The sequence below is a fragment of the Talpa occidentalis genome, unplaced genomic scaffold (assembly GCF_014898055.3).
Source record: "Talpa occidentalis isolate TD23 unplaced genomic scaffold, MPIMG_talOcc4v2.1 talOcc4.5, whole genome shotgun sequence".
Taxonomy (NCBI): domain Eukaryota; kingdom Metazoa; phylum Chordata; class Mammalia; order Eulipotyphla; family Talpidae; genus Talpa; species Talpa occidentalis.
The window spans coordinates 116,418,868-116,442,319 of NW_023604861.1; the positions used below are offsets into that span (position 1 = coordinate 116,418,868).

Below are 23,452 nucleotides of genomic sequence, written 5' to 3' on the forward strand. Positions count from 1 at the left end.
TTGGATCTGTAAAAGGAAATGAAATTTAGACTCTTACCACAGACCTTATACATACACAAAACTCACACTTGCACGAATTCCAGATGAGCTCAATCTCTAAACATAAAAACTAATACTAAATGGAAATAAAATGAATCTGAAAGAGGAATGAAAAGAAATAAAGGCACTCAGTCTCAGCAAAGAATCTAGTACCCCAGTCCAGCAGAGAAGCAGAAAATAATGAGAGCTTAAATAAGAGCATAGAGTGACTATAGTTAATAACCATGTATTATATACTTGAAATTTGCAATGAGAGATCTTAAAATTATCATCACAAGAAAAAAATATTGTAGCTATGTATTTGTGACTGATGTTAACAAAACTTGTAATGTATTTTGAAATATATATACAAATAGCAAATAGCAAAGTTGCACATCTAAAATGAACATGTTATATGTCAATAATACCTCAATTAAACAAAAACAAAAACTCTACATATACCTAACAGTTAACAACAACCACCAAAAATGAAGAGCATATGTAAATACAATCTTTTAGCTAAATTTGCATTTGCATTTGATGGCCTATTATACAATGCTTCCACCTGTGTAAAATGAGTAAATCATAGTTTAGAAAGACTTGGATACAGTGACACAATTTATAATGTAAAATAGAATTATCACATTTGGCAAAACTGCAAGCTGAATAAAATGAGAAATTCCATCTGTTACAATGTACCCTTCACCCTTACATAAAGGAATAGGAGTTACAGGAGTTTCTCCAAGTGTTTGCACAAAATGAAAGTTCCCATTTGGCAGGGACGGATGTTATTCATTTTTGATGTTATTATTCATTTTACCACAGTGGCTTGTGTGTGGTAGGAGTCCAATTAACATTTGCAGAATTTAATCAGAGTTGATTGAGCTGTAAAGAAAAATGTCACAGTCATTATTCAATGCATTTGCACAAGCTTTTATTATGAAATATTAAGAAAATAACTTGTGGCAACTTCAATTATCCATGACACAGACAGTAATAAAATCAGTGGAAAAGAATTCAGTACCATAAAAACACATACATTTTATTTTTTAAGAAGGGCCACTTGTCACCTTCAGGTTAGAGAAGAATTATGTATTATGGGTAAGTTAAAATGTATTGGCTTACTAACTTTTTTCACTAATTTTATTAATATTTGGTAATTTTCACTCAGAATATCAGTTCCTTTTTCAGATTGAGATATATGTGTATGTGCATATAATCTTTTAGTAAAACTTTATTTTTGGCATATTTTGGTATATAGAAATAATTCTATTTTCACAATCCTGCCAAACAGACATATATTAATATTATCTCCTAAAGTGTGCAATACATAAATTATTTACATTAAAAAATTAAGAACAAAGGTTTATACACAGGAAATATTTTTAAATGTACACTTATTTTGTAATCTGTGTTTTGACATTATACATTGACCTGCATCCCTTGAGCAGTTGCTAATTTTGTCACTCATTGCAACAGGTCCCTGAGGTTTAGCTTTCTAGCTACATCCAAACCCTTTCTGTGGTCAGCATTGCCCTCCTGGTTCTGTTCTAGAGCATGGTGATTGAGATCACTGATTTAGCCTCTTAGTCCTCCAGCTCACAAGCAGAGATAAGCTCACTGGCCAGGGACATCCTGATGGCACGCGGCAATCTCTGCACACCCCCTCCACCAGGAATGGCTAGCTGCCAGCTTTGTTTCAACCAGGCCCATTTTTTTCAGAGAAAGCTGCTACTCTAATATCACACACTAACACCTTCAAGGCCATGCTAAAGTCAGTTCATCTATCCCTGCAATCCTTGGCACTTGACAGTTAGCCATTTCATTAATCACTGCCCTTATTTTGAAGACAAAAGGACCAACATCACTGGAACTCATTTTTACTATTTCCTTAAGGTCAGCACCAGCACAGAGTATTCCTGGGACCTTACTCCTGACTATTATGGTCAGTACTTTTCTATCAGATTTTAAAGCATCCACAGCTTTTGATAACATTTTTTTAAGATTTATTTATCTATGCATACAAGAGCTGGGTTACAGGCCAGAGATGCGGGGTCGGGGAGAGGAGTGGTGAGAGGATTCACCAGAGACAGAGTGGGGAACAGAACAGGCAGACCAACGGGAATACACTGCTAAGGGGAGCAGCAGGTGAGTCAGGAGAGGTCTGCTTCCCATGTGGGTTGCTCCCTGGCCAGCCAGGGATCAAACTCGTGCTGCTGAGGCTGCGGATTGCTTCATAGTGCAGTGCTTAATCCCTTGTGCCAACAGGGAGGCCCAGCTTTTGATAACATTTTTATAAGACTGTTACCCATTTAATCGCTTCACCCTTCTAGAGATGAAGGTGGAAACTGCATTTTTGTCTCTAGCACTGTGTGGGGACACTTTTACAGGTAGCTACTCCACAGGACCTGGTTTAATAACTTCGGAGAGTAAATTAGAAACATCAGATACACACTGAAACACACTGCTTATGATAACTAAAAATGGAGAGAAAACAGGCTACCAACTGAAAAGTAGATCATCTGAGTGATATCCCAACCACTGGTAGCCTTTTATTCTTAGAGCAAAGTGTCTAATTGATGTACCCAACGATTGTGAAAAAAATTCAATGCCACAAATGTGCCAGTAAATAACACATAATTACATTTAGATGCCACAGAGATTCAAAAATGAGTAAGATGTAGATTCAGCTGCCAAGGACCTAAAAATCCAAAGGAGAAGTTTAACAGAGTATATAACTATCAATACAAACAAAGGCAGAGTATGAAGGTTACATAGATTTGGGAATGTAAGAGAAAAATAAGATAGATGTGATTCATAGAGAAAGCCCATTGTCTGTCCAGGTAAGGGATAGATCAGGGAACTGTACCAGATTAGCTCAGCATAGGGATAAGCAGATTAATGAAAGATACTGATGGAAAGGAAGGTTGTAGTCATATTGCGAAGGTGTATGTACTAAGATGAAAACCTTTTTTTAATTATTAAGGCTGGCCATTTGGGAGTCATAAAAGAATTTTAAGCAGGGAAATAAAGAAGAGTTGTGGTAAGGAGAAAACCAGTCTAACAATATTGCATATACTTTGTTACTCAAAGTGTGTTCCCAGACCAGCAGTATAACACCTCTCATCAACTTGTTAGTAATAAAATTCTCAGGCCCCGCTCTAGACCTGAGTCAGAGCCTACATGCTGACAGGTTTCCCAAGTTACATGGTCAAGCCTGAAAACAGGTTTAGATAGGCCGGAGAACAATTCTGGAAATGGAAAGCCAATTAAGTGTCCATTGCAATAATACAACTAATCAATAATAAAAAGTAGAAAACCCTGCCTCCACACCTCTCTTTTGCACTGATATCCCACTGGTGACAATGAAAAGTATCTTAAGTCAGTCAATGCTCTGTGACCATCATACTACTAAACTTCTGGCCCTTTTTCTTGAAGCCCCAATAGAATCTCTAGTTCCACTCAGTTCCATTATCTCCTTCTTTCCCAAGGATTGAAGTTCCGGCTTTTCCTGAACCAAATTTGTGAAGGTTCTTCAGCATATATTTTAGCTAAATCCTCTATCTACATCTAGTAAAAAAAAGTTCTAAGGAACATTTAAAAGTATTTTGATAAGTCATCATCTAACTTACTACGTTGAACTTGAATCCCAGACATCTTAGAAGTCAAATATCCTTTTTAAAGATTTTATTTTATTTAGAGCACCATGATACATATTGAACTATTTTTTATTAAATAGTGTATTTTACAGAAAAATGTACTTTGTAAGTCATCACAGCACATAGGAACTCACTGTGCCTATCTCCTACCACTTAAACTTCCCTAGATATAATATCTTTCCCACGGTTCCTTATATTTCTACATGCTGTTCCCGCTGCTCATAAGAAGCCCTCCCATTGAGCCCACTTTTCCCACCTAAAAAACTCCTACTCACCCTTCATTCCCTCTTCCTGGTGAACTCCAAAACCCTCACTCCTCCCTACACAGTCAGTTGAAACTTCCTCTCTGTTCCAGACCTGGTCAGGGCAGAAAAGGTCTCCTCCAATAAGTGGTTCACTGCAAAGTTACCCCATCATTCCTAGAGTAAACTTCATACTACCATATATACTCTGTGACAGTAAATATGAAGAGAGTTGAACATTAGTAGAAAGAAAATAGGGCAAGAATGGAAAAAAGAAAAGAATTAGTCTTCAATATATCAGCAACTTTTTCAACATTACTATCTAATCATTTTCTCATTTGAAAATGAAGATGCCTGATGAGATATTCTATGATTAACCCATCACATTAATCATGATGGCTTGAATTTACTAATTTCTAATGTCTTCTAGTTCAATTTTTATGCCTTCTTAAAAACAAAAATACTTCAAGAGGTTTTCATGTGATACTAATTTTGCTATCTGTACTTTTAAATTAATTTCATATTCTATTGTATTCAGGCAGCTGCTTAAATTGCAACATAAATCTCATCAAAAAACACAAAGTGATAAGCTGAAATAAGTTTCATTTTCAAACCAACACTTGCTGGGTTGGAATATGAGGCGCAGGGCTTAAAACAATAATAATGTGTGCTTCATAATCACCCTATTGTTAGAGAAATGAAATAAATAGATTTTTCAGAGTCATCTCCAATTATTTCAACTCCTAGTTGCTATATTAAAAATAACCTGATTTTCCAAAACAAATTCCTGAAATACTGGCATACCACAAAAATTATGATTCTGGTATAGCTGAAATGATCCGTATTATTGTCATGGATGAAAGTTTGAAGCCAAACCAGCTATTTATATTATCTCAAATTATTGCCACAAGTTACTTATTAGTTGAAAAGGAAAAGCTGTTATTTATATTTATACTACTTTGACAAGAAATCAAACCTAATGACTCCAATAGTGAGACAATGTAACCTGGAATGTATTAAAAAATACTCAACATCACTTCAGTAATTTCCTGCCAAAAATACATCACCTCTAACTACCTCTGGGAATTTCAGACAAATCTACATTGAGGAACATTCTACAAAATTCTATAATCTCCAGAAATGCTGCCACATAAAGTAACAAAAAGAATTGAAAGCTCAGGACATTTTATGGATTATCAGGGACTACAGAGATATGACAAATTGAATTTTGGCTCCGGAGAGGTAGAGGGAAGGGGTAGGGGCCTAGCTGCCACAGGTATTATTGAGACAATTAATTAAACTTGAATATGAATAGAAAAGAATTCATTTACACATGCCAGGAAGAAAGCAACAGACGACTGAAAGATGGTGTTTGCTGCTGCATGGATCACAGCAACCCCCATGGGGAATTCAGGGAGAAGTTCAGAAGGGCTCCCTCAAAGCACTGATTATCTAGTGTACAGAGCTCACCTGCCACTTCAAGCCCACACCGAATGAAGTATAATGTAAGTAAAAGAGAGAGAGAGAGACTGCTATTTATAGTGGAGAAAGGGGAACAAAATACATATACTGTGCAAAAATAATTTCACCATTTTATTGATCTCTGTTCTCTTGATGGTGGGAAAAAATATTTACAATTCAAACTGAAACCTAATTATAATCTAACTCAGTCTCTTTTAAGTAACAATAAATGACTCTACATTTCTGACCCCCTCACCCCACCATCCTTCCTTCTAAGATGGAGCCTGGGCAGAGGGGAAGCTTGTAAATGCTCATGTGATGAAAGAGGCCCAGAATTCACACCCACCCTCCTGCAGAAAGGCTATTCTAGCCTGATCCCTGGTGATGGGGGCTGATGCTTGTTAAGTGTAAGAGCCCCCACTGTTCTTCTGAAGTCCCTGTCACTAGAAACTCTTCCTCAGGAGCCCAGGCTTGTATGAACTCCTGGCTCTCTCTGCATCTCTGTTCTCTCCTGGAAGGACTGAGAGCTCATGACTGCTTTCTCTACACCTTGCTGGGCTCCATGAAAATGCCCTTTTGCCCAGGCACTTGGACAATTTTTTTAGACATTATGAAACAACTCCCTGCACCTGTCATGCCAGCACTAAGGGGCATATAGTTGTCCAAGCTACATACTTATAGTGGGCAGAATGAGAGCATAGCCCTCCAAGAATGTCAAAGTCCTTTGAATTAGGACAATCTGTGAGTATATTACTTGACAATAAGAAATTGACCAACTTTTGATGCCTATGAAGATGGAGGAAGAGGAATACCAGCCAAGGAATGCAGTGGTCTTTAGAAGGTGATAAAAAGGTAAGAAAATCAATTCTCCCCTAGAGCTTCTAAAACGGAACAAAACACCCACCCACCCCCCATCACAACCCTTTGACTTGAATCAAGTGGAACTCCTTTCAGACGTCTAACCTCCAGAACTACGGAATAACACGTTTTAAACTTGTTAATTTGTGACAATTCATTACAGCGGCAGCAAGATAATATCCCTCCATTATCCTGAAAAAAGCAAGCAGCAATCTCCCCACCCTGAGATTTCACTCCAGCACACACATATTACAAATTGCATCCTCAAGCCTTCTCTTCTGAGGTTGCCATGGTATAGGAAGTGAGAACTCCCCAGCTCTTGGCACCTCTCCATTTCTCCCCTGCACTTATCAGACCAAGAAAAAGAACAAACCCTTCTATTATCTTTCCACCTTTAAAGCATCTCTAGAACACATTTAACATTCAAACATCCAAGTTTTTTCTTAATATTTAAGGGGAATTTTTAGATTGACTTCTTCTCTCCCTTTAAAACCTAGTTTTCAAGACAATCTTAAGATTGAAGACTGTTTCCAGGATGAAGACTTACTTTAAATAGTATCTGTTCTCTCCAGTAAGGAAGAAGACCCAAGGAGTCTATGAGCAGGAAATGATTTCAGAGAATGAAAATAAATCAAACAATAAATACATTAACCATTATCCCCTGAACCTGGTTCCAGCTATAATCATAGAGGTCTCCAACCTGTCAGTACTCCCCAAGAGGCACATCATTGTTTTCCATCATCATTTACATTGCCTTCATCTAGCTGGTCCTTCCTCTCCACCATTCACCCTCATTCTCCCTCCTTTCCAGCATTCTAGCCAACCTCTATTTCATCTCCCTCTTCTTTTTTTTCTCTCTTTCTGTCCTCCATTATTTTCTTTCCTTCCTCCATCTTCCTTCCTTCCCTTAATTTCCAACTCTTCCTCCTTTAATCCCAGAATAGTCTCTTATGCATATATCAGAAATTATGATATATATATCATAATATATATCATATCATAAATATATAAAAATTATGTATATATCATGTATATATCAGAAATATATATAAATTATGTATATATCATAATTATATAAATTATGTATATACCAGAAATTCTATCATCAAAGCAATAATAATTACTAGCATTTATTGGACTGCTTACTATATGTCAAGCACTGTTCCATGCTCTTCATAAATACTGATCCTTCCACCAATTCAGATGCATACTATTCTTAGACTCATCTGACAAGGAGCAAGGTAAAGCATAGAGAAGTTAAATAACTTGCCCAAGGTCACATAGCTAATTAGGAGGAAATAATGAATGCAAACTCTGGGCAATCTGGCACCAGAATCCATGCTTCTAATCACTAGACTATACTGCCAGCCCTAACCTGCAGAAACACTAAGAAATGTCCCAAATTCTAATAAGAATGTTTATTGCAGCATAATTTTAAAGCAAGAAAAAAAACTTGGTCTTAATCCAAATGTCTACTAACAGTTGTCTACATGCTATGTGTTCAATAACTATAAAAAATGACCTAGATCGTGCATATATTCACATAAAGAGAGTTAAGTAAAACATGTAAGGAAGAAAATATTTTGTATAATATGATTTATTTTAAGTAATCTCCTTTTTAAAAATTAAGAAATGCACGTGTGCACTTGCATGTGCAAAATTGTGAGAATGTATAGCTACAAAAATATTTTTTGGGAAATGATACATAGGAACATGTTCATAGTAGTTTTAGTTGGAAGGAGAGTCTGGGGTATAAAGAAAGAAAATTTTTCATGTTCATTTTAGTCCTTTGGGGTTATTTAGACCATTTAGCCATACATGTGTCTTGCTTTCTTTTTTTTTTTTTTTAAAGATTTACTTTTTTATTTATACAAGCACTGGGTACAGTCAGAAGCACGGGAGAGTGAAAGAATTCACCAGAGCCAGAGCAGAGAGCAGAACAGGCAGACTGACAAAGTACACTGCTGAGGGGAGAAGAGAGAGGCAGGAGAGGTTTGCGCCATGTGGGACCCTCGCCGGTGGCGGGGATCAAACCGGCGCTGCAGAGGCTGCAGGCAGCTTCGCAGCCCAGTGCTCAACCGCTGCGCCACCAGGGAGGCCCTGTCTTGCTTTCTTTTTAAAACTATAAGGTTTACTAGAATGATGAGATCACAGGTAATTTTTGATTTGTTCTTTGTAATTTTGTAATAAAAGAAAAATAATAAACATTATTTGAACAAATACATATACTACCACATTAAATCCACTGATGGCTAGGAATCACCAGTGCTTTCTAAACTGAAAATTTCACATTATGTTTGACATTGTTAATGAGGCATATGGTGGTACAAAATAAAATTTCATGAAGAAGAAAAGTAGCTTCTTTCTTCCCAAAAAGCTTGTAGCATTGTCCTAAAGAGGGAATGGGACATAGATGGGATATCTCCAGTCTGACAGTGTGGGGTCGTTCAGATGGATTCACATTGGAACTGAAAAGCACCCTTTCCTATAGATAATATGAAAGGAGGGAAGACGTGAAGCACCTAGATTGAGAATTTTCTGCAAATCCAATTAATGGAATCGAACATTTTGCTTCCCAAAGACTCCTCAGAAAATGAAAAGTATGAATGTTACCAAGGGGTCTGGCTGTTAGCCAATGTCCAGGTTGTTTGTAGGGTTCATGGAGCAGTGGTCAATGAATCCCAAGTAGCAGTGTTACGATTACCTGCAAGCATAAGATCATTAAATATGAATTCAGGTGCAAGAGCAACAAAATACATCTAAATCTGTTTATTGTTCATTAGCTAGAAAGAACCCCCAATAAATGCACTGTTGTCTTACTGTCATTACATATTTTCTATGGCACCAATAAAATACTGTTTTCCTCTAAGAAATTTAGAAAGCATTCCTCTGTGGTTAACTACATTTTTTTTCACTAAGGGAATTTTATAATCTTAGACAAATGTTAACATAATGTCTTTTTTTCAGTGAAGCTTTAAGGGAGACTGATTTGAAGCATTTTAAAATTTCCTTTACTAACGTCTACCATAGAAGCTATGTAAAAAGACTCCATTTTCAATAAGAAATAAAACAAGATGCAATGTATATAATAAGGAAGGTATTACTCCTTAAAGAAGCAAAAGATTAAATTGAAACTATGAAAAATCAGTGGTAAGTCTCCCCCAGTTTAATCTGTAAATCTGAGACAAGGTGCAACAAAAACAACAATAACAATAATACCAACCACATTGCTGGAGGTCAATTAGGAAAATCTATCAAATTTTAATGTACATACAAATTCCACTTCCTGGAATTTAACTTCCAAAAACATCTGCTAGTCCTACAATCCATGTTCAAGGTCATTTATTGTAGCATTGTTTGTAAAAGCCAAAGATTATAAACAACCCAAGTCATCGTTGATAGACTAAATAAATGATTATGTACTTATCCAATGAAATATTATGCAGTTGATTAGAAACAAAATTTAACAAAGCTTTCAAACTACTGCATGTTTTGTTATCATTCATAATTTTATTCTAAGCTGAGAGTTCTCTTTCAGATTTATTTCTAAAATTTTAAAATCTATCACCAATGTGCATAAGTAAAAAGAAAAAGATAAGTAGAAACAATTAGTTAAGGGATTCCTAAAATTTCTTTACATTTGGAGTTCAACTCCTATGAATCACTTTCATACTCAGGGTTATAGAAATTCATTATTATGCCATGGAAAATCATCCTCTGTGTCCACTATTATCTCCAAGATCAATTTTTAAAATGTTGACACATATTGTGTTACTTTTATTTCTGAAACCTTCTTTATTTTTACTGGAAGAAGGAACAGAAAAGCTTTTAGACATAAAATGGGATATATCTTTCTTCCCAAATGGTCTTTCAATGGCTATTGCCTGAAACATCAAAATGCTGCAGTTGCCCAGTCCACACATGTATAGACAGTGATGGCCGCACAACTACTGTTATACAACAGTCAAATCATGTCATTGAGTGTAAACTCCAATTTAATTCAAGGTGCTAAAATACTGGAAAATGTGTCTTGTTATTGTATTGTTGAAAAACATTAAGTGATTAGAACAAGGTACAGTACAATGGATAAAGCAAATCACGATTAGGTAAAATGGCAATAAAATACATAATATGTTGTAGATGCATAAAAGCTGTCTAGAATACACACAAACACACAATAATTGTTGTCTGGGGGATGGGAAGTGGGTGACTGGGAATGAGGTAGGACGGATAACTTCATTGTAGAGTATTATGTCTCTCGAATTTTAAACAATGGGAATGTATATCCACCAAAAAATACATTAAAAATTTATAGATTTTTTTTTTTAAAAAACTTATAGATTTGCTTTTAGTTTTTGAAAACAAAATTAAAAGTGAGGTGTCATTTCATTCTTATCACAAACTAAAGCAATAGTTTTCAATGCTACAGATGTGTTTGCATAAGTAGCAGCTAAATTTCATTGCTTTATGAATGCAGTTACTTCAAGAGCAAAGAGACCCCAAAGGATGCATTACTACAAGTAAAATCTAAATGAAAGTATAAATTGGTTGATAAATCACTCCTGGGCTGCCATTTATGTCCTTACTCATTGAGTCCAAAAAGACATTAAAATGCTTTGAATCACAGGAAATTGAAAAATGCCATTCCTAATCCATTTATTTGCTCTCAAAAGGGGTGGAAATCATTCATGCAATAAACTACTAAGTGGCCATTATTATGGTGCTACAAAGACAAAAGTCCTGACTTTAAGGACCTCAAGTTCTGGTAATGATAAAGGGAACATAAACCTGTGATAAAACTCAATATGGAATGTACACATGCAACGGAAATATCTAGAGTATTTTAGGAGTATATAAAGAGAACAACACTAAAAGATGACACTCAGATCAATTCTAAAGACTCAACACTCTGAAGCAAACAAACTCACTGGAATATGTTTTCAAAATCTCATCAGAGGATCAATCCATTTTTGCTCTTGAGTCTATCACCAGTTGATAATTGATGGATTTAATAGTTTTATAAATGGTCTCATATCTTCAACCTCTCATTTCATATCAAATGTGTATGATCAAAATGCAGTCAAAGCTGCATTTTTTCCAATGGCATTTGCCTATGATGAGAAAGAAACTATGATGCTCATCTGTTTCTGAAGTCCTCTTGAGACAGAAATCAAAGACTGGAGAGTGCCAACGGATATGATTCTGATAAATTATTACCCACTTTCAACTATAATTAGGAAAAGTGTGTCCTCACAATAGGAAGAAATTTAAAACAAATCAGCCATAACAAGGATTTGTAGTCTAATTTCCCATCAGCTGGATGGCCATGAATCTCAAGCCCTGAACCATGACGAAGGAGCTCCCAAAATGATGATGCTCCCAACCCCTAGGAGACACAATTGGAAGTCCTCTCTGGGAGAAGACACCATCATCCTAGACATCAAAAATTTCCCCAAATATATTTTAAATACAATGCTCAACACAAACTTGACTAATCAAGCACACAGGGCAACAAATGCCTTGAGCAAAAAATAATCTAAGCAATAAGTGACAGAAATGCTCTATTGAAATTATTTGATAGGGCCTCCCTGGTGGTGGAAGGTGTTAAGCACAGTACTGTGAAGATATCTGCAGCCTCTGCAGCACAGTATGATCCCCAGCCTCTCAGGAAGGTGCCCACATGGCACAGCAGACCTCTCCTGCTAACCCACTACTCCCTTCAAAAGTGTATTTCAGTCAGTCTGCCTGTTCTGTTCCCCACTCTGTCTCTGGTGAATCCTCTCACCCCCTGCATCGCTGGCTTGTACCCCAGCTCTTGTATGCATAAATAAATTAAAAAATTCAATAATTAAAAAAAAAAGAATCAACTTAAAAAAAGAGACACAAAAATGAATTGGACAAATAAAAGAGACAAAATAAGGTGGTAGGTCAAAATCCAAAGACATAATCATTTCACAAAGTGGACAGAATCTCAGGACTGAATGTCCTTCCCACCCAGTAACAGAAGTATTCTAACCAGACTCCCCTGAACACACGTAAGAGGTAAGGTGCTCTGAAAACCTTGCTGAAGAAGCAAAACCAAATGTAGTCTTGCTTGGTCCAACTGGTCCCCATGAGGAGAGAGGCTGGGGAAGTGCTTGGAGGTCACAAGTCCACTTCCTATTCCCAACTTTACTGGGCAAATAACTCACTTATCCGCTCAAAAGAATGGGAGATTGGGCAGAGAGAAACCAAGAGTATTCCAATAATTGATAAGGCTCGAGAGAATTCAGGCTACCCTCATAGGAATATTTGTTGTTCTAGTCTACGCCACTGTGAATTACTTGTTTGAGGGATACCATAAAGAGAGGTTAGGAATGTGAAAGTGATTGGACATATAAATTAGATTTTACAGCAGCTATTAAACATACACGAGAGTTTGGGAGGAGTTAAGAGGATGTTTCAGATATTACCTGTAGTTATTAGGACAAAAATAAAGAGCAGTAAGAATAGATACAAATGATCGGAAGAGAAAGGGAATAAGAATTGGTTAATACAAAATTTCAGATGAAATATAATTCTTTCAAGGCTGTATGTCTTTCTTTACCTACATCCCCTTGAAAAAATCACATGCACAAAAGCTCTTTTTAAAAGGGTGCATTTTTCAGCTAAAATTGGAGAGCAGTTTCAATTAAAGGGCTCCAATAGAGTTAGAAGGGATATTACCTCAGTCCTTCCATCTTTAAAAATAGCCCTCAGCTAGCCACCTCTGAAAGATAAAAATACATCCTATATTTAAACACCTCTAGAGAAAGATTTTACATGTCATCTCAGTAACTAATTCCATCACTTAACATAAGCTCTTTTTATCAACGAAATTAACTATCATTCAGAACGTTAACAGACATTTCTTTAAAAAAAAACTAACTTAATTTACAACTCAAATCTAATTTTTTCCCTCCTGGAAGATAATATATGAGCTCCATTAGCTGGTTGATGATGCTCTATTGAATTCACAGGCAAACTTCCCCACGAGAAGACTTGTAATAGCAGGAAGTTGCATGAAAACAAAAAGAACAGAAAAGGCATTGCTCTTCATCATCATTGTTTGACAGATCTGGTGTAGGTGCAGGATTTATAATGCTGAAGTGAATTGCTTGACTTTGTAGAAATCAATGAAAGTAAAATTCGATTTAAACTTTTTATTAAAATAACATAAATTTTAAGATGTGACTTTCCTGTCATAGTAAATCATCAAGACTGGTAAGGATTACTAGAGGTTGAACCAAAGAATCATCATTCAAGTGCATGAATTACACCCTTGGAAGCAGAGTATTGACCCTTCCAGGCTCATCAAGAAAAAAAGTTGAGCCAAGTCTATATACTAGAGGCACATTGAACCACAGAATAATATTCTATTCATATCAACAGTCTCCTAAGACAGTGATTAGTGTGGCCAAATCAATTATACAATAATATGCAGCAACATCAAAGTTACTGATATTTGGGAAGAAACCATGGTCAATAAATACTGTCCTTTTCAAACATAGTGATCCAACTTGTGGTGTGACACTGAACTAACCTAGGCTGCTAGCTCTCTCTTCTGAACCCAACCCTGAAGAAGCAAAAGCAAACAAAACAAAAAACAACAAAGAGGGAATCATAGGCATTTAAAAGTAAAATCCATATGATACCCCCAAGATCCAGGAGGAGGTTATGAACTTGAGTGGGAAGGAACTAACAGTCACATCAGGAGGTTTTACAAACCAGAGCCTGAGCTTCAGGACTCCCTGGCTCATTAAAAACCAGCGTAGCAAATGGCCTCAGTGGAACATAAGCTCAGAAGGAAACTTGGCATTTAAGAGTAGAAATGCTATAGAACAAAAGACAAAAATAATATACAGCAAACCAAGCTGAATTAATGGAAGAAACCAATTAAGAATATAAGGTGAGCAAGAATTTAAATCTCGATTTAAAGAACAAGTATTGATTACAAGATGCAGAAACAAGAATGTGAAGGGCAATATGGATAGAGTGGAAACCTTAGTGAACTGGAAGGCCCAGTCAAAGAACCATCCCAGAAGGACTCGCGAGTGGATTAAGAGTTGGAATATTTCTGGAATATCATGAATATATGAAATAGGGAAATAATATCACCATCTGCATGATAGTATAATGGAAGAATAGCAAAAGGAAGGAGATATTTGAAGAATTTGTGACTGAGAATTAAATAGTTTCCAAGGATTAATAATGAAAGACCTCAGATCAAGAAGACACATAGGGTGCCTCCCTGGTGGCACAAGGGGTTAAGATGCAACCTATGAAGCTATCCACAGCCACTGCAGTATGAGTTCGATCCCAGGCCAGGGAGCTACCCACATGGTGCAGCAGACCTCTCCTGACTCGTCTGCTGCTCCCCTCAGCAGTGTATTTCAGTCAGTCTGCCTGTTTTGCTCCCCACTCTGTCTCTGGTGAATCCTCTCACAACACCCCCACACATCTGGCCTGTACCCCAGTTCTTGTATGCATAAATAAATCTTTAAATTTAAAAAAAAAAAAAGAGGACACATAGGGTGAAATGGAAGAGAGAGAATCTCCAACTAATCACTGGGGGAAACTAAGGGATTTCAAAGTCTAGGAGAAAATTCTAAAAGCTTTCACAGATAAAGAACAATTCAACAATTTAGAATAGAATTCAGATTATTAGTCTTTTTTAACACTGCACTAGGGACAATAGGAAAATACATTATGAAAGAGTCAAACAAAATTAACCCACTGAACCACGACATTTAGAGCATTTTACAACATAGAATAGCATCTGTATGGCTTCCAGAGACTGCATTAAATTCTTTTTTTAAGTCATTATTATTATTTTTTAAAGATTTAATTTATGCATAGAAGAACTGGGGTACAGGCCAGAGATAGGGGGTGGTGAGAGGACTCACCAGAGACAGAGTGGGGAGCAGAACAGGCAGATTGAAAACACTGCTATGGGAGCAGCGGGGACACAGGAGAGGTCTGCTGTGCCATGTGAGTTACTCCCTGGCCAGCCAGGGATGGAACTCGTGCTTCAGAGGCTGCGTTTTGCTTCACAGTGCGATGCTTAAGCTCTTGCACCACCGGGGAGGCGCCTGCATCAAATTCTTACAGTGGTAAAGCTTTAATGCCTCCTTGCACAACAACCCAACGATCCAAAATATAACCCCAAATACAATATTACAGAATCTAACAAACCTAAGGACCAGGTAAATAAGATGAAAATGATGCCTTAAAAAGGCATTTGAATGTGACAGTCAAATATACAGCTCTTTAGTGCTAACTTAAGTGTCGAGTTACAGATTAATAAAAATGTCTCAATGTAATTGCGGCTCAGTCAACAAAATTTTAAGGAAAATTTATTAAATAGTTACTTGAAGCATCTACTTCATATCCCTGAAAGGAAAAAGAGTAAAGTACTTCAGATAAGAGCCTGGGCTTGAGGGTTATGAAGCGTGTGTGCCTGGGAAAGTCACTTAACCACTCTGCACCTCAATTTCCTAGTCTGTAAAATGAGGCTTATGATTTTATCTACTATTATGATAGTATCCATCTGATCACAGAGTTACTGGGAGTAATAACATAGATGATGTAAATAAAGAAGGTTTAGCATAGTTCCTAGCACAGAGGAAACGTTCAGTCCATGGGTACCTGAGATACCCCCCAATCAATAATTGGTAAACCACCATGATTCCAGAAACCATATGCTATGAGATTATTTGCTTTGTCTTTTTTAAAAAATACTTTCCTTGTTGTAGTGGTCAAACCAGCCATATTTCGAAAGTCCAGGTTGCTGCTATCCATGATTCTCTCGTGCACTAAGAATATTCAAGCTTAGAATCAAGAATATTAGGGGGAGGGAACCAGGATAAATGCCTCTTATATGTACTAGGGGAGAATAGACTCAAAATGTAAAGAACTCCAAATTTAGGAGGTTGTATTTCATTTAGTTCTGTGAATACCTCCTAATAATGACTATGATGAAGGACAGTCAGGGCAGAGATGTTTTTGTGATCAGCACCATAGAAATAAGATGCCAGCACCAAGGTTCTCTCTGATAGGAAATCAATTTTAAAAAAAGAAGTGCAAAAGATATTTTCTCAACTCTATCGACTTAGAATGCTGTGAGTCAAAAAACTATGTCTCATTCCAATCAGGGCTAAAGAGATTAGAAACAAGAAATCAGGAGAAAGAAAGTGGCAGCAAAATTTAAGGGACTTATATTATACAGCATCTGAAATAAAGTCAGAGTGAGAAAACTCATGATTCAAAAATCTAGTTGATGAAAAGAATTTGAACCCAGAATATGTAATTGATGATCTTGGAGGGAAAGTTGAATTTTATCTGTCTCTGGATAAACATTTTAAAATTTGAATATTCACTCAAAAATATCCACAACCTCTGTAGCAAAGGCAACTGAAGGCAGGAAGATGACAGTACATTCATCATTTTAGAAGAGTTTCTTACACGATTGTGATTCTCTTGTGGGATATCTGTAATTGAGAATATTTAAATAAGACTTGAATCTTATTTGACTTAAGACTGACATTGTACATCCTGGGCCTCGTGTGACGTGAGACCCTTTATATAAAATGTAGGACTCCCCTAAATGATCACTGGAAATTTTCAAACTCATATTTTTTCTAAATGCTTTTTCTTTCTTCTTGTGCTTATAAATTCTCAGTTTACCTTACTATCTCATCAAACCTCATCGATAATGATCATAATTAGTCACTTTCATTCAGATTATTATATAGAAGTACATACCCCCAAAATAAACTCAAAACTTAATAATTCATCTCTGTCATTGTTCTTGTTCAATGGACTAATTGAGTTAAAACTTGTATTTTAATAAATTATATTCTCAACTGCAAAGAAAAAATACCTATAACAATTTATTTTTCCTGGGTCAAGCGTACACAGGAGTGCAATAAGATACAACTCCATCTACTGCTGCACCTTGTCCTAGGATATGTAGAAAAAAAGAATTTCTTTAGATTCAAAAATTTTTTATTAAATTAGGCCTAGCCATGCACAAAACATATAGCACTACTGATTTTCAAAATCACAGAAGCAGCACAAGCAACTTGGAATTTGATGCATATTTGCTCCTGACATTTATTTACTGCACCGTAGAAAGAATAATATCATGTTGCAAAATCTGGTTTCTGTAAGCAGTGCTCGTGTTAATGCAATCAATTGACATAAACAGGAAAAAGCTTATTAAAAAGTGTTTCCAGTGATGATTGAAATTTTAAAATTTGTTCCTCGGGCTGTATCTTATTGTACTCCTGTTTACACTTAACCCAGGATGTAAGATTGGATGATTTGCCTATGTCAGATGTTGAAGGCTGGTTAAAATAAACAGTTTTCATTTGGTGTCATAAAACTTCCAACCAGAAGGTCATCACCACAACTCAGGGAAGAAAACAGAACACAGAGCAGTCCAAACAGAACATTTTTTTCCTCTTCTTCCTTCATAAAACTGAACAGGGCTGAAACAACATAGCCATAAAACATCAGTCAGCCCTAGATCACATTTCTTGCCGGCTGTGACCTCCAGAGACTTTGTTCTGCATACTTGTTTATAAGCAATATTTCTGATTATCAGTTGCTCTAAAGACAACACAGGGCTCCCCATTCATTGCTCGAGTTTGGGGAAAGGTGAAGCTATGTCCCTTTTCATGGATGATTTTACAAAAGAACAGACCTCTGGCTTTCAGTGTTTGCTCTATTCCCAACCCCTCAAACATATATTTCAAAATTTCTTTAGGAAAAATAAGCCACAGCATAGCTAGTGAAAATTTTCCCCACTGGACTCCCATAAGAACTTTATGCTTAGTTGAAAATAATTACCTGGTGGCGCAAGGAGTTAAGCACTGCACTATGAAGCAAATCCACAGCCTCTGCAGCACGAGTTCAATCTCCGGCCATCCAGGGAGCTACCCACATGGCACAGCAGACCTCTCCTGACTCACTCGCTGCTCCTCTTAGCAGTGTACTTCCGTCAATCTGACTATTCTGTTCCCCACTCTGTCTCTGGTGAATCCTGTCGCCCTCCCACACCTCTGGTCTGTACCCTAGCTCTTGTATGCATAAATAAATAAATCTTAAAAAAAAATAGTTAAATAATAATAATCAGGCCTGGATCATGAAGCTCCCAGTATTTATTTTAAATAACTAGTTTTCCTCCTTTGTCTCAAAAAGTAATTATTTACAACATTTTTACATGCCTTCCATAAAAATTAATACTTTGCATGATTTTTGTAAACATCTCAAAGCAATTCATTGGGGTAAAATCTAAACATGATTCTTAGGAGAAACTAAATACTTCACTCTTCCCTTCTTTGCCCTCACGATTGGGGGTTTCCTTGGGATTCACAAAATGGCTGTCAAATCTCCCCAAGCAGACCTGAGAGCAGAGAGCAAGAAGATGGCACTCACTGTGGGTTACAAAGGGGTGCTCACGACTGGCTGTGTCCCTTCCCTCCTCCCAAGGACAGCACCACGTGGCCATTACAGCATCCTGCTATGTCAAACCTACTAAAACAAACTGAAATGCAAAGAGAACAGCAAACTTCCACAAGCTTATTAACCTAGACAGGAACTTCCTTCCTTTTCTAGAAAGTGAGTTCCATGAACGTGGACTTTTTCAGCCTTATTTGCAGACCTATTCCCAGCACCTCGAACAGACATAATTATGATTTTTCGGAACCATCATTCTTAATTCTGTAAATTGAAATGGCAAAAAAGCAATGCCAATTTTGGGGTTTCAAAGAATATATGCCGTAAGTGATACTATAGGGTAGGCAGGAGGATCTATTACACATCTCAGCAAAGTCAAGGATCAAACTTTTTTCCTCTTATCTGTGGTTAGCAAGTAAACACTTCATTGACACTTTGCTGAGCTCTATTGGTTACAGACATAGGCAGAAAACAAATCTGGTATTGAAGGTTATATTTCATTCTCTATAATCGTGCTTTTATATAAATAAGACATGCCAAGCATCAACAGTAAAATCAGTGAGGTTTGCCTTCTCCACCCAGCTTAAAACCATAAATCATGTTGGTGTGCATTCCTGACCTTCCTTAGCCTCTGCTATTTTTTAATAGTACTTTTACCTTCTAATACATTATGTATCTTATTTATTATAATATTTTCTTTGCTTACCTTCCTTAACCTTCATTTAGAATATAAATGCCATGGGGATCTTTTCAAGCACAAGAATATTTGTTTAGTTCATTGCTGTTTAACTCTAACAGTGCCTGGCACAGAAATGATGTTCAGTCTTTGTTCAATGAATGAATGTTATTTTTATAATTTGGTGGCCTCAATTCTCATATTTCTAGGTTTTTTTTGGGGGGGGGCAGAGGGAAGGCTTAATTTTATCTATTCCTTTGTTTTGTTTCTCTCTGTTACACATATGATTTATCTTTTGAATTTTATGAGGGAGAAGAGCTTCATCATCTAAAGATTATCATGCCAGGGCAATAAAGCAACCTGTAGTAATTAAAGGGATAAATACTATTATTTGTTTGTGATCCAGAAGCTCATTACTACCAAATAAATTCTGGCATGTGTCCTGTTTTTAAAGATATTTTATTAAGCTGGGCAGAGGTTCCTCAAACTACTAAAAATGGAGCTACCATATGACCCATCAATTCCACTTCTAGGAATTTACCCATAGGATGCAAAAACATTAATTCAAAAGTATCCCTGCACCCCGATGTTTATTGCAGTACTATTTATAATCGGTAAGATATGGAAACAACCCAAAAACCCAAAAATAGACGACTAGATCAAGAAGATCTGGTATATATACACAATGGAATACTATTCAGCAATCAAAATGATAAACTCATGCCAATTGCAACAACACTGATGAGCTAGAAGGGATTAGGCTCAGTGAAGTAAGTTAGAAGGAAAAAGATATTGGAAGGTTTCACTTACAGGAGGAATATAGGGGAACCAAATAAGGGATCAGAGGAACAAAATAATAATAAATTTAAAAAAATTAATAGGCAACTATAAATCAGAGTCATTCTGCAGGGGCGGGAGAGGGATCAAAACAGGGGAGCGAAGAGCACAGAGGACTATGGTGATGGTGCACAGGTAAATTGGTGGTGGGAATTCTATGGGGACTACCCCTGATAGGAGAAAGCAAACTTTGTACAAAAATGAACAATGATATAAAATATATATAAATAAATTATATAAAAATAAAAAATAAAGCTATTTTATGAAAGATCAAATGATTGATGAAGCTGGTGCAATAGGCTGCATGCTTCTATTTTGTTTCAATATTGTTTTTCTGCTTAACCAAGTAATTCATAACTTTATTTTAAAAAATTATAGCATGGAATGTAAATAGTATATTCTTAACTATTAAACTCTGAACTTTTAAAAAAATTGTTAGAAGACAAGTCTGATTATGTGTGGCTGTGTATCAGAAAGAACTTTTTAAAGTTGCTAAAAGCTGTTTTTCAGAGCAGAACAAATGTTCATGGGCAGCAAAGTATTATCACAATTCAACAATAAACAAATAAAAACAGAAAGATAGGAATACAAATAAAGTAAGTTTACTAGTTCTACTTTCAATCTTGATGCCAACGATGGGAGAAAAACTGACTGAATCAAACCAACATTCTAATAAACTCTAGGTTCTAGTCTGCCAAATGCCATTCACATTAAAACAGGGTAGCCTGTTTCTGAGAGAATAAAATCAACCCTGTGGTTATTTTTGTTTATTCGCAAATCATATATGCTTGAGTTTTAAGATGATATTTTTCAATTGCCACAGATAAATCAGGCAAAAGAATAGACTAGCTACTTTTTTTGGTTGGATTAAAACTTACAGGAAAATAAAAGGAGGAAATATCAAAATATAGATAACCCAGCTTGTTTAGGATGTTTATTTCTTTGCACTAAGAAATAAAAAGGTAGGTAATAGCAAACCTCAAAGGAAATACAGACACAAATGCAGCAAGGGAAAAGAAATATGAAAATAGTGGTTGTGTGAGTTGGCCATAACTATAAAAAGAAAGATGTTTTAATTTATTTAGGCAACATAGTTTATTCAAAGAAAATTATAGATTTATTTGTTCATTCAGAAAATGTATCAAAGAAATATACTCTTCCAACTGGGACATTATAAGGCCTATCATATATAAATATGGTTTTATGGATTCAAATATATTTAAACAAACAAAATCACATCATATACCTTGGTGCTTTGAAATATGCATTAAATACCTAGCACTTTCCCCGAAAGGCACTGAAAATACTAGACTCAATTTGTACCTCAAAATAATAATTTCATGCACCGCTCACTAAGGCAAGATAACACAGAGAGAGAGAGAGAGAGAAAGAAAAGAATTGTCTCTCTAAATCAAGGCTTGAATATTGCATCTTTTGCATTTCGATGCTACATTAAACTACAGTGTTTAAACACTAATGAATAAAGAATGTTTAAAGGCAATATTTACATTCACCGCAACAAATTTCTCTTTTTTGACTGGCTGTTCAAGGAAGCACCATTCTAGTTAATTACTGTGTGCACAGAAATGGTTTAACGAATAGTATGCAACCAATAGGTTTTCCCAGAATTGCTTTTGCAGCTTCAACCATAAAAATAGGCTGCTCCTTTCTTTCACAATCTCCACTGACTTGGTTGGAAGGTATGTGTCTGTATATGTGTTATAGATACTTAATTACTAACCTGGGTGGTGCCAGCACAGTTCTTCATACCTCCAGGGTGATTACAAACTGTATGTGGTCCTTGGAGAGGTAGGCCCCAAAGGTAGAGATGCCCCCACTTGGCAAAGTTCTCAAAGAAGCCACAAACACAACAAATGCTCACTGCTCGCTTGGTTAAGTGATAAATTCATTTATGCAGTGCCTTCATTTACTAAGTGCCTCAATCTGCAAGCCCTGCTGCTTTCCTTTGCTTCTCATCTAACAAACTGTTGTCATCCTTTCTGTTTCTCAGCAATCCAGCACCATCTCCATTACCACCCACAAAATGGAAAGTTTCTCACAGGTTGTGACCTTGCCATGGTAACTGGCACAACACCATGCACTCGATAAGTATTTGTTAAGTAATTAATGGTAAAGGTATAAAATATTGTGTAAGTGAGGGCCTCCCTGGTGGCAACCTCTGAAGCTGTCCATAGCCACTGCAGCACAAGTTCCATCCCTGGCCAGCCAGGCAGCAACCCACATGGCGCAGCAGACCTCTCCTGTCTCCCTGCTGCTCCCCTCAGCAGTGTATTTCAGTCAGTCTGCCTGTTCTGCTCCCCACTCTGTCTCTGGTGAATCCTCTCACCTCCCGCAATCTGGCCTGCACCCCAGCTCTTGTATGCATAAATAAATAAATTTAAAAAAATATATATTGTGTAAGTGAAAGAATGTGAGAAAGGCAGGAGAGAGCATCATTGGGAACAGTACAAACTAGCTTGAAAAAAGGAAGGGGTTTAGGGGAAGGTAAATAAGCAAAGGACTGGAGAGGGACAAGTGGGCATTCTGGAAAAGGTAGCAGTTAGAGTTTGTTCTCAGTCGCCTGGGAGAAGGAGCCAGGGCTCACCACCCAGAATACAGGAGAGAGGGGATGTCAAGCGTGGCTTATTATATACCTTGTAATATGGAGTCTATCCTTCCCAGTTAATACTGTCATTGCCAACTTTAAGTTTAGAGTTTTAAAAAAAATCCCTTTAAATACTATTAAAGAGAGCCAGTCAACTCAGGTGGCCCAAATTGGATGGCGCAGTCATTATCAAGTTGTGCAAGCGATGTGCCCTGTTGGTGTACACAACAACACGTAGTTGCAGAGTGGGAATTTCTGGTCTAGGTCCTGGGATTCTCAGTTTTGGCCTAATTTTTGGTGAAGCCAGATTGGGGCAAAAGTTATGTGAGAAGAGTAGTGGGGAGGCATGAAGGAAAGGAGCGGCGGTGCGGGGAACAGAAGCAACCTCTTTACACCACATAACACGCCATCTCGGTTCCAGCCTACCCTGTGCCACTGACCTACCGTCTTGGCCTCTCCAAGCATGTTTTCCTCAATCTGCAAAATAAAGGATGGATCAAACCTACCCCTTCCACCTGTGATTCCAATTAATTCCAGAAACTTAATCAAGGAGCTGCCAAGAAACTGGCCGCCGGGAACTCTCCCGGTTGCCCCACCCAGGCTGCGCCGCCCCAGC

The 23,452-nt window shown here is 36.9% G+C and overlaps 1 long non-coding RNA gene and 1 pseudogene across 1 annotated transcript; both read right to left on the reverse strand.

The window, feature by feature from the left end:
• Window positions 1–346: 346 nt before the first annotated feature.
• Window positions 347–23,416, reverse strand: LOC119258484 (uncharacterized). Its single transcript, XR_005128272.2, has 3 exons — window positions 23,343–23,416; window positions 8,852–8,942; window positions 347–903 (listed from the first exon to the last, which is right to left on the reverse strand). It is a non-coding gene; the product is annotated as an uncharacterized LOC119258484 (long non-coding RNA).
• On the reverse strand, window positions 1,442–2,019 carry LOC119258483 (methylglutaconyl-CoA hydratase, mitochondrial-like; annotated as a pseudogene).
• Window positions 23,417–23,452: the final 36 nt, after the last annotated feature.